Below are 12811 nucleotides of genomic sequence, written 5' to 3'. Positions count from 1 at the left end.
ACTGGATTTGATAGGTAACCTGCATCAGCATATCCCACGAGAGTAGGATTTCCATTTCTTGGATAGAAGAGCCCTAAATCAATTGTTCCACGTATATAGTGAAGTAGGTGCTTCACTCCATTCCAGTGTCTGCTTGTAGGTTAAGAGCTATACCTTGCTAATAAGTTCACCGAAAATGCAATGTCTGGCCTAGTGTTGATAGCCAGGTACATCAAAGCTCCTATTGCACTTTGGTATGGCACCTCTGGACCAAGTACAGCTTCACCTTCTTTTCGGGGTCTAAATGGATCATCTTTGATGTTTAGAGCACGAACAATCATTGGTGAATTCAATGGGTGTGCTTTGTCCATATAAAATATTTGTAATACTTTCTCGGCATAATTGGATTGATGAATTAAGATACCATCTTTCAGATGTTCAATTTGTAATTCGAGACAAAATTTTGTTCTTCCAAGGTCTTTCATTTCAAATTCTTTCATCATACATTTAGCGGTTTCTTCGATTTCCTTATGTGTTCGGATGATGTTTAAATCATCAACATACACCGCTATTATGACAAAACCATTTTCGGACCTTTTGATGAATACACATGGACAAATTTGGTCGTTCTTATACCCTCCTTTGAGTAGGTACTCACTTAAACAGTTAAACCACATCCTCCCAAATTGCTTTAAATCATAGAGTGATTTTTTCAATTTTATGGAATGTAGCTTTCGAGGTTGTGACCTCAAAGGTTCAGGTAGTTCAAGTCCTTCAGGGACTCTCATATAGATGTCGGTATCAAGTGACCCATAAAGGTATGCAGTCACAACATCCATCAAACGCGTTTGTAGTCCTTTGCATGCTGATACACTTATGAGGAATCTTAGTGTCGTGGCATCTACCACATGTGAATATGTTTCCTCATAGCCGATTCCCGATCTTTGAGAGAAACCTTGGGCTACAAGTCTAGCCTTGTATCTTACAATTTCGTCCTTTTCATTTCTTTTTTGTATGAACACCCATCTATACCCGACGGGTTTCACTCCTTTTGGAGTCTGGACTGCAAGATTGAAAACTTCGCGTTTTGCGAGAGATTTTAATTCAACCTGAATGGCTTCTTTCCATTTTGGCCAATCACTCCTTCGTCGACATTCATCTACAGATGATGGCTCGGTGTCCTCAACATCAATGATGATTTCTGTGGCAATTGAGTATGCGAACACATCATTGACATAGGTTTTTACTCTATCCCACTGTTTTCTAGTGTGGATGTAATTTATTGAAATTTCATGATTGTCGACGATTTCATTTTCACGCTCCCCCTCAGATGTACTATCCGACTCTTTAGATTCATCTTGGGGGTTGATGATATTTTCATCAATTTGGATTTGATCCACTTTATTTGAGGAGTTTTCACTCTTTTTATTCCTCATTTCCACTCTTTTAGATTTTCACGGCTTTAGATCTTTAGCTCCGAGGGGTCTGCCACGTCTTTTGCGTGCTGCAATTTTATCTGAAAGTGGATTATCCATTTTCTTTGTTTCAACCCTAGCAGGGGCATTCACTGAAGGTATATGTGACTTTGTCACTCCTTTTGTATCAGTGAATGCGTCTGGCAATTGATTTGCGATGTTTTGCAAATGTATTATTTTTTGCACTTCTTGTTCGCACGCATTTGTCCTTGGATCAAGGTATGATAGATTTTGGGCATTCCATGATATTTCTTTCCAGCATGGGCCCTCTTTATCTCCCCCTAAGGTTGGGAAGACTGTCTCAATAAAGTGACAATCTGCTAACTGAGCTGTGAAAAGATCACCAGTCAATTGTTCGAGATATCGTGTGATGGAAGGTGATTCATAGCTAACATAGATTCCCAACCTTCTTTGTGGGCCCATTTTAGTACGTTGGGGCGGTGCTATGGGAACATAGACTGCACATCCGAATGTTTTTAGATGTGTCAAGCTAGGTTCCTTTCCAACTACTAGTTACATTGGAGATAACTTATGCGTCACGCTTGGTCTTAGTCGTAGCAAAGCAGCGACATGTATTATAGCATGTCCCCATGCAGAAGATGGGAGTCTTGATTTCATTAGTAATGGCCTAGCGACTAATTGTAATCGCTTTATTAATGATTCTGCAAGGCCATTTTGTATATGAACATGGGCTACTGGGTGTTCCACGTTGTAGGGAATAATTTCAAGCCTTTAAAATCTCACTAGCTTGAACCCCACTGTGATCATACACTAAAGTACGGTGGCGTCCAAAAGGGAAGAAGATAGAGCAAAAGAGTCGCCAACAAGTTTTTTTAGGAACTTGTAAACCGTTCACAGGATGAAGGTTACACCCCTTAACGATCCAAGAGATCGTCAACTCCATAAGGTCATGAACCAAATAAGGGTTCGGGGATGATGGTACAAATCCAACCTAAAAGAGATTGAACCTGCCCTAATAATAGGCCTCTACTTTATTCTGATCGTATTCATGTGCGCTTTCTGATTAACATGCAATCAATAGGATTAACCCTAAACCTGTTTAATCTATGTTGGTTGAATATTAATGCACAAATAAATCTATTATTGGCGATCACTTGAAATTATAATCATATTAACCCTAACAAGATTATTAAATATCTCATTAAGCGTGATTACAAGTACAAATTCCCTTTAAACATGCATAAAAGGCGTGATCAAGCAATAAATGTAAATATTGTATCAAGCAACATAATAATAATAAACAATATCATGAATAATAAAATTATAATCATCATCAAGATAATAATAATAATAAAAATAATAATCATAATAATAATCATCATAAATAAAATCATAATAATAATAATAATAATAATAATATTAATAATCATTATAACAATTATAATCATAATCATGTTCATGTTAACATTAAAGCATAATAATAATAGCAAGATCCTAGGCATGATACTAACAAGATTAATAACAAACCCTAGCATGTCACTAAGCAATAAAAATCAAATCTTTAGCCCTAACATGATGCTAACAATCATAAATATTAGGAAGAACATAAAAGGCATCGCAACAATCATATTTAATATTAAAAATACCCTAGACATGATACTAGGAATCAATAATAACAATGTAAACATGATGTCTACATCATAACATCAATAAAAACCAATTAAAGCACTTACTTTGATGCCTCGTACCTCTTTCTAATAACAAAATACACACGTTAGTAACTTCAAGGAAAATAATAATCAAAACAATTAAATTAAATAATTGAAAGAGAGATTTGGGACCAAACCCTCATAAATTAAACCTTTCACGTCTAGGGCGAAGGCAACTTCGAATATGGCTAGGTGTTTCTAGATCTTGTGAATGCGGAATTTTGTATGAAAAGCAAAGTAAGAAAGAATTGAATGATGAAGAGAAATGAATGAATGAAATCAATTGGTGAATGAATGTAGATGATGAATGAATGTAGATGATGATAATTGGTGAATGAAAACGGAGTTTTTAATACGATATATATAGAGAAAATCAGCCAAAAAAGATAAATTAACAAAACAGAGTCTGACGCTCAGAAAACAGAGCTGGCGCCAACCCTGGCTAGCTGGCGCCAGGTGCCAGGCCTGGTTCCAGGCGCCAAGGCCTGGGATTAGGCGCCAAGCCTGGTTCCAACGCGTTTTCGAAAATCCGATAAGTTTACCGTATTGGAGGATAAAATAATATAATTTCCTCAAAAATGCTATTTGATTTTGATTAAAACTCTGAAAAGTCAACGAAAGTCAATTTATCAATGCTAATTGAATTAGGAATGAAAAGAACCTTCTAGAAGAATCTAGAAGACTAAAACCATTCCTAATTGCATTAGGAATGATAAATCATATTAGGCCCTCCCCAAGATCATTGGGCCGTACATAAAGCTCAAACCGGGCCCAGTTTAGTAAATTGGCCATAACTTCCTCAATATTCATCGGAATTGGGCTTATAATATATCGTTGGAAAGGTCTTTGCAAGCCCCATCCATCTACACTACTATTGGACCCATATCATGGACCAACCAAACTGGATTGGCTGTTTTCTTAAAATAAGTTTTCAAAAACAAAGAGAAGAGAAAAGAAATAAAAACTATCCGCAACACTAGACTTTCCACACTTTCGTTTTATTCGATTATGATTCAACGTGAAAGGTACTCATCACTGGGTTTGGTTTTGGGGAGACACAAATGGGTGTCTACACACGTCTATCCCAATTGACATACAATAGTCATTAAATGTTTGGGATGTAAATTCTCCGGCATTATCTAGCCTAATCCTTTTGATCGCATAATTCGGGAATTGAGCCCTTAAACGTGTGATTTGCGCAAGAAGTTTTGCAAATGCAGCATTCCTGGTGGAGAGAAGACTAACATGTGATCAACGTGTTGAGGCATCAATTAACACGAGGAAATATCTAAACGGTCCACATGTCGGGTGTATTGGCCCGCAAATGTCTCCTTGTATTCTTTCTAGGAATGCAAGATTTTCACCTTCAAGTTTACCTTTTGAAGGTCTAATGATCAGTTTGCCAAGTGAACAAGCTTTACAATGAAGTTCATTTGATTGTGGGGTCCGTATATTATTTAACAGATGTCCATTTGAACTTTTAATGATTTTAATCATCATGCTTGTTCCAGGATGACCTAAGCGGTCATGCCATATATTAAACATTTCCTGGTTGTCTACCTTGTGGTTAGACACCAAATATGTTTCAATTGGGCTGATATAAGTAAAGTACAATCCTGAGGAGTATGCTTCTAATTTTTCAAGAGTCTCGTTATTGCCAGATTTTCTTTTGACGAGGTACATGTACTCCTTTTTATTTTCATTAACGGTTTCCATGTGATAACCATCCAGACGTAAATCTTTGAAGCTCAATAGATTACGTCGTGTTTTGCTAGAATATAATGCGTTTTTTTATTGTTACTTTTGTACCTTTTGGTAATATTACTGTAGGGAATAATTTCAAGCCTTTAAATTCCACTAGCTTGAACCCCACTGTGATCATACACTAAAGTACGGTGGCGTCCAAAAGGGAAGAAGATAGAGCAAAAGAGTCGCCAACAAGTTTTTTAGGAACTTGTAAACCGTTCACGAGGTGAAGGTTACACCCCTTAACGATCCAAGAGATCGTCAACTCCATAAGGTCATGAACCAAATAAGGGTTCGGGGATGATGGTACAAATCCAACCTAAAAAAGATTGAACCTGCCCTAATAATTGGCCTCTACTTTATTCTGATCGTATTCATGTGCGCTTTCTGATTAACATGCAATCAATAGGATTAACCCTAAACCTGTTTATCTATGTTGGTTGAATATTAATGCACAAATAAATCTATTATTGGCGATCACTTGAAATTATAATCATAATTAACCTAACAAGATTATTAATTATCTTACTAAGCGTGATTACAAGTACCAATTCCCTTTAAACATGCATAGAAGGTGTGATCAAGCAATAACATAGAAATAATATCAAGCAACATAATAATCAATAAAAAATAATAATTATAATCATGACAATAAAATAATAATAATAATAATAATAATAATAATAATAATAATAATAATAATAATAATCATAATAACAATAATAATCATAATCATGTTAAAGCATAATAAAAATAGCAAGATCCTAGGCATGATACTAACAAGATTAATAACAAACCCTAGCATGTCACTAAGCAATAAAAATCAAATCTTTAGCCCTAACATGATACTATCAATCATAAATATTAGGAAGAATATAGGAAGCATCGCAACAATCATATTTAATATTAAAAATACCCTAGACATGATACTAGAAATATCATAATAACAATCTAAACATGATTTCTACATCATAATATCAATTAAAACCAATAAAGTACTTACTTTGATGCTTCGTACCTCTTTCTAATAACAAAATACACACGTTAGTAACTTCAAGGAAAATAATAATCAAACAATTAAATTAAATAATTGAAAGAGAGATTTGGGACCAAACCCTCAGAAATTAAACCTTTCACGTCTAGGGCGAAGGCAACTTCAAATATGGCTAGGTGTTTCTAGATCTAATGAATGCGGAATTTTGTATGAGAAAACCGAGTTTAAGAGGAGAAAGAGAAAGAATTGAAAGATTAAAGAATGTTATTTAAAACTGATTGTAGATGAATGATCGTGAGAATTGGTGAATGAAAACGGAATTTTTAATACGATATTTATAGAGAAAATCAGCCAAAAAAGATAAATTAACAAAACAGAGTCTGATGCTCAGGAAACAGAGCTGGCGCCAACCCTGGCTAGCTGGCGCCAGGTACCAGCACTAGCGGCAGGTGCCAATGGCTAGCGCCAGGCGCCAAGGCCTGGGGTGGGACGCCAAGCTTGATTTTAACGCGTTTTCGAAAATCCGATAAGTTTACCGTACTGGGGGATAAAATAATATAATTTCTTTGAAAATGCTATTTGATTTTGATTAAAACTCTGAAAAGTCAACAAAGTCAACTTATCAATGCTAATTGAATTAGGAATGAAAAGAACCTTCTAGAAGAATCTAGAAGACTAAAACCATTCCTAATTGCATTAGGAATGATAAATCATATTAGGCCCTCCCCTAGATCATTGGGCCGCATATAAAGCTCAAACCGGGCCCAGTTTGGTAAATTGGCCACAATTTCCTCAATATTCATCGGAATTGGGCTTATAATATATCGTTGGAAAGGTCTTTGCAAGCCCCATCCAACTACACCACTATTGGACCCATATCATGGACCAACCAAACTGGATTGGCTGTTTTCTTAAAATAAAGTTTTCAAAAACAGGGAGAAGAGAAAAGAAATAAAAACTTTCCGCAACACTAGACCTTTCCACACTTTCGTTTCATTCGATTATGATTCGACGTGAAAGGTGCTCATCACTGGGTTTGGTTTTGGGGAGACACAAATGGGTGTCTACAATTACGCAAGCTTTTCCTGAGCCCTTAACCATATTGACGCCGACAATTGTGTTGAGATTGGTATTTATTGGCTTGATATGAGTAAAGTATGACTTGTTGCTCAAAATGCTGTGTGTGGTTGCGCTATCAATCAGGCATTTTTCAGCATTTGTGTTGTCATTTTCCATTGTCTTCACATGAATAGAGAAAGGATTAGTAAAACTATCATCTATAAAAACACGTATGAGAAAACACATCTTTATTATAACATATTTTACAATATTAAAACATACTTGATACTAGGAAAACATGCTTAAAGAAAACTTAGGATCCTGGATGAAAAGGAAAAACAAATACAACAGACAAAAAAACTCGAAAAATATATGACAATGGCGATGAAGCAAACACCATAGGACAAGCACATGATCGATGTAGTCTAGACATTTTCTATGTCATCGACAAGATAATTGGCTACATCGAGTTCTGGGTTAGGGGAACTTTGTGTGACAAAATTAGTTTCTTCTTGTTTCCCTTAGCCTCCTCTTGAGGCAATATATAGGTCCACAAGTTTTTTTGTTGTACGACAATCCTTAGCCCAATGGCCTTGTATTCCACATTTAAAACACTTTTCTTGTGGCCTTCCTTGGTTTTGAAAATTTCCCCTTCCTCTACCGCCTCTACCTCTTAGGGTGGGAGTATTGGAAGTATTTTGACGCCAGTTTTGACTTCATCTACCCTATTGTGGTACTAACCTCTGCCCTGAAAACCTCCTCGTACAATATTGTTATTCTAGCGCCTGCTTGTTTTTGTGGCATTTGTTTCTGGTATTGCACTGGTACCTGTTGGTCTCTGATTATGATTAGACAACAGGATTTGACTGTTTTGTTCTGCGAGTAATAGTATGGAAATTAAGTCACAAAACCTTTCACAATGCCTTTCTCGGTACTTTTCTTGTTGTATCATATTATTTGCGTGCATTGTAGTGAGAGTTTTCTCGATCATGGCTCTTTCAAAGATTGGTTCTCCACATAATCTCAATTGTGAAGTTATGCGGAGTACAACAGAGTTATATTCACGTACTGAGCTGAAATCTTGAAGTCTCAAGGTAGACCATTCATGTTGGGCCCTTGGCCCAATTATTCTTTCTAAGTGTTCGAATCTGTCTTGGAGGCAAACCCAAAGTTCTCTGGGATCCTCAATGAGAATATACTCAGTTTTTAATTCGTCATGAATTTGGTGTTTGATATACACCAAAGTTTTAGCTTTTTCTAGAGGAGTAGGGTTTCCCTCTTCGGCGATAGCGTGTTCTAGGCTTTATGCCCTTAGGTAGGCTTTTGCGTCCACCCGCCATTCCAGGTATCTTCCTCCGGAAATGTCTAAAATTTCAAAGTCCCGGTTTGCAATTCAAGCCATTTCTGATTACACGAATTTTTTTAGAAATTAGTAAAAAAAAAAAGTTAAATATTTTTGTATATTTAAGGTTTTAAAGATTAGAAAATATCACCGTGGAATGCAAGCGGTGGTGGTCCGAGTACCCAACTTACAAATAAGAGGTTGGGGGTTCGAAACTTGGTAAAAGCATAAACCCCGCAAAAATTAATAAAGGCTGCATATTGATGTGTCTATTTTATATATTATTTTACCCCCGTCCCTTGGTCATAATTAGTAGTGTTTTTGGCTCTTTAGAGCCACTTTTATTACTAATTGGTGTTTTTCTAGTGTTTTCGTAGATTTGGTTGACTTTTGCAGGGATCTATGCTTTTGGAGTATTTTCCCGAGATATTTTGGAGCAATCACGAGCATTGGAGAAGCACGACCAGAGTTTATAGCCCAGGGCCGGTTAGAGCCATCGAACCGGTGATTAAGGGCTCGGTATAGGTGATACCGGGGCATTTGGACCGAGTATTCAAGACCCAAAGAGGAAACCCAGATTGGCCCGAAGAATTGGAGCCCAATCGAAATCCAAATAGTGGCCCAATTGAGCCGCCCGGCCAAAAAGGCTGGCGCCCGGAGGCGCGCCCGGCCGGGCGGGAGAAGCTTAGTCTGGCGCCCGGTGACGCGCCCGGCCGGGCGCGAGATTAGCATTAGAGTCAAAAAAGGCGCGCCCGATCGAGCGCGTGTTTTATTAGTTGACGATTAACGTAGTTTTAATTTGTTTTAGCGTAGGATTTTTGTACGGAGTATAAATACTCCTCCGTAATACGTTTTTACGACTTCTTCTTCTTCTCCTCTTTACTCTTTCTTTACTCTCTTAATTATTCTCTTAGAATTCTCTCTCTAAACCTTTGTTCTTAATTCTACTTTTAATTCCAGATTTATTTTGGTAACGATTCCTCTTCTCTTAATCTTAGTTATTTATTCTATTCCTTTAATCATGTCTTATTTTATTGCTTTGATTTGTTTAGTTTTTAATATGTGTGAGTAGTTTAATTTCTAGGGTTTATGGGGATCTAATAAATAATATGAAGGGGTAAATTATTGTTGCTGATTATCAATGCTAGATTAATTTCCTATTGATTGATTTAATGCTCTGTGACTAGATCAGGCCTATCTTTTATGCATGAGTTTGACAATATTGATTCAAGAATCGAGAGATGAGAATTAATGTTTAGGTCTAGTTTCAATAGGCAAGTTAATTTATAAATGGTTAAGTCAAGATTCAAGAGATGAGATTTAATACCGGTAAATTAATTGTGTGATTGTAATACGTAGCGAAAGCCCTTTACAATCTGGTTAATTGATGCATTGATGATTGACTATTATTGATTATTGATATTGCATGATAATTTCCTATTGAATTGTTTTAATGTTTTACAATTGCGGCTTGTAAAAGTATAGCAATATTAAATTGATGAATCGAGCAGATGTTAATTTGATATTAAAGGCTATTTTCAATAAGAACTTAGATCTAGTAAATTGCGAGAGCCTGTTAGATCTATGTTGATTAATAAATTGCGAGAGCCTGTTAATCATGTTATTTATGCAATGTCAATGATTGATTACTATGTTTTACCCTGGAGTATTATTTATTGGTGAACCTATGCCCTAGATTCTTTCATATATTGTTTTCTTCTTATTCTCAACCTTAGTAGTTTAGCTTCCTACTTAATTATAAATATTGGTTACTTAAATAATTTAGATTATATTAATTAATTAGGAGTAAAAAGACTTGTTTCCCTGTGGAGATCGACCCTACTTCCCTATCTACTTTAGTTAGAGGACTTAGGAATTATTTTTGATTAGGGGATACGACTTTACCCTGTCACATATTTTTATTTATTTTTAATTATTAAAACTTTAATTATTTAATATTGTAGGATTATTAATTAATTAATAAAACAAAGTTTGAATTGTGTACTGTTTGGGAGTTAAAACACAATGGGCATTATATAATCGTTGTAAGCTGACAACGCATGCAAGTTATACACAAAACGAGAATATATTTGCATGTTGTAGCTGACAACACATGCTAACAACCAAAAAAAAAACAAGACAATGCATGGTGTAAACCAACGCATGCAAATTACAATATTGCATGCACATGCATACATACTTCCAAGACAATTGTATAAATGCATGTATTTATGCCAGACAAACCACACATATGCGGTTGAAATATATATATTTGTAACAGTTTTATTTCCTCTCTCTTCATGCATTCTTATCCTTTCTCTTCATTCATACTCATCCTTACTCTCTTCCTTTCTTTTTAAAGAAATATTCATACAAAATAATTAGGAGAAGAAAATTGATTATAGTCAAAAATAAATTTGCTTCATGAAATAATAGGCAAAATTAAATTCATGTAATAAACGGAAAATTTGTCTTCGTACTTCCGGCCATAAATTGCCTACCATTTTAGGTGGCCTTGTTCTCAAAATAAAACGTAAGCGACCATCAAGGCGGTTGTAGACACCCATTTGTGGCTCCCCAAAACCAAACCCAGTGATGAGTACCTTTCACGTCAAATCATATCGAATGAAGTGAAGGTGTGGAAAGTCTACTGTTGCGGTTAGATTTTATTTCTTTTTTCTTTCTCTCTATTTTTGAAAACCTATTTTAAGAAAACATTCAATCTGGTTTGGTTTGGTCCATATCAAGGGTCTAATAATAGTGTAGTTGGGTCGGGTTCGAAAAGAGCTTTCCAACGATATATTATAAGCCCAATTCCGATGAATAATGAGGAAGTTATTGCCAAATTACTAAACTGGGCCCGGTTTGATCTTTATATGCGGCCCAATGATCTAGAGGAGGGTCTATTATTGATTTATCATTCCTAATGCGATTAGGATTGATTATAGTCTTCTAGAATCTTCTAGAAGGTTCTTTTGAATCCTAATTTAATTAGCATTGATAAATTGACTTTGATTGACTTTTAAGAGTTTTAATCAGAATAAAAGAAGTGTTTTTAAGGAAAATACAATTTTGCCCTCTCGTACGATTAAATTTTATCAAAATAAAAAAACGCGTGAAAAATTATTTCTAGCGCCATACGACAGCTCTGTCGCCAGCGGCATTTTGAGAGTTTGGCGCGTCCATATAGGCGGCTTAAAATGCAAATCTTGTCCTCCATAAAGGAGGCTAATTTGCTTAAAGTGGCCTATTAGTCGCCTTGGCGACATTTACTACGAGTAGTAGCGATGGTGGTGGTATTTGTTTCATCTCTTCCTCTCTTATTAGTATCTAGAGGAGGGTGTTCGGTTTCGGTTGGTGGTACTGGGGGATTTTCATTGAGGTTAGGGACAACTTGTGGAATTTCGATGGCTTCGGCGGCGCTAGTGTTTCAGGCTTGATTTGTACTTCCTCGGGCTGGTTGTATTGTACCACACGGTATGACATTACGCTTTACTACGAAATATATATGTGAAAGTGATATATTATTCAAAAATATATTGACGCCATTATGTTGGTGTTCTATTTTTGAGTAATGAATAATTTGATAGTTAAATTTAAAATTTGAAAAAGCAAAACTACATTTTGAGTAATTTGAGCAAATTGGTGTTGATAACGTTTTTACAACAAAGGATTTCAAAGAGACCAAAAGAAAGCTTTTAGATACTCCGATAATTGTTGTGTATATTTCCTTAAGATTTTGCGGGATTTATAGTACCCTTGCATGAACAGTGTTTACTCGATATGTTAAACACGCAGTGAAATGTCTAATCGAGCATGAGGTTCTGAGTGGTGATATTTACTTTTGCATGGGAAGCTAAACGGTGATGTTTGGCGGTATTCTTAATCTGTTCATATTATGCAATACGGTGCGTATTACAACACCCTATTTTTTATTAGTTGTAATAATTTTTTTGTACTTTTAACATTATTTTTCATTGTTCTAATCGCCCTATTAACATCCATCCATCAACCCCACTTCACCCATCATTCATGTCCGTTCGTCCATCATCCGTGGATGAAACGAGTGGAGTGGATGACTAATAGATGAGTATTAAAGTGAAAAAAAACTCACATAAACTCAAGTTTCTGTTTTTCTACATTATAACCCTCCAATTTTCCGTTTTCTACGATGTGCCCTCCCTTTTTGATAAATCTACACTGTAACCTTAAAATACATTTAGTTTCTATACGGTAACCTTGCCGTTAACAAATTCCGTTAGTGGGGCCTACTCACCATTTTATAATATTTTTTTTATCAATTTGCGTGTTGAAAATGGTTCCATTGAAGGTTTTGGGGGTATTTTGGCCCTAAAGGGTCCAAATTGAGCTCAGATTTAGCAAAATAATAACACAAATGCCCCGTTTTGCATATTAAAAAAGTCTCGATTTGCGTGTTTACGTAGTTAATATGCAAAACAAGACATTTGTGTCATTTTTTTGTGAAATCTGAGCTCAATTTGGACTCTTTAAGGCCAAAATACCCCCCAAAACCTTTTACGGAACC

This window comes from Chenopodium album, chromosome 9 (genome assembly GCF_948465745.1).
Source record: "Chenopodium album chromosome 9, dcCheAlbu1.1, whole genome shotgun sequence".
NCBI classification, from domain to species: domain Eukaryota; kingdom Viridiplantae; phylum Streptophyta; class Magnoliopsida; order Caryophyllales; family Amaranthaceae; genus Chenopodium; species Chenopodium album.
Note: the sequence above shows the minus strand (reverse complement) of the source record.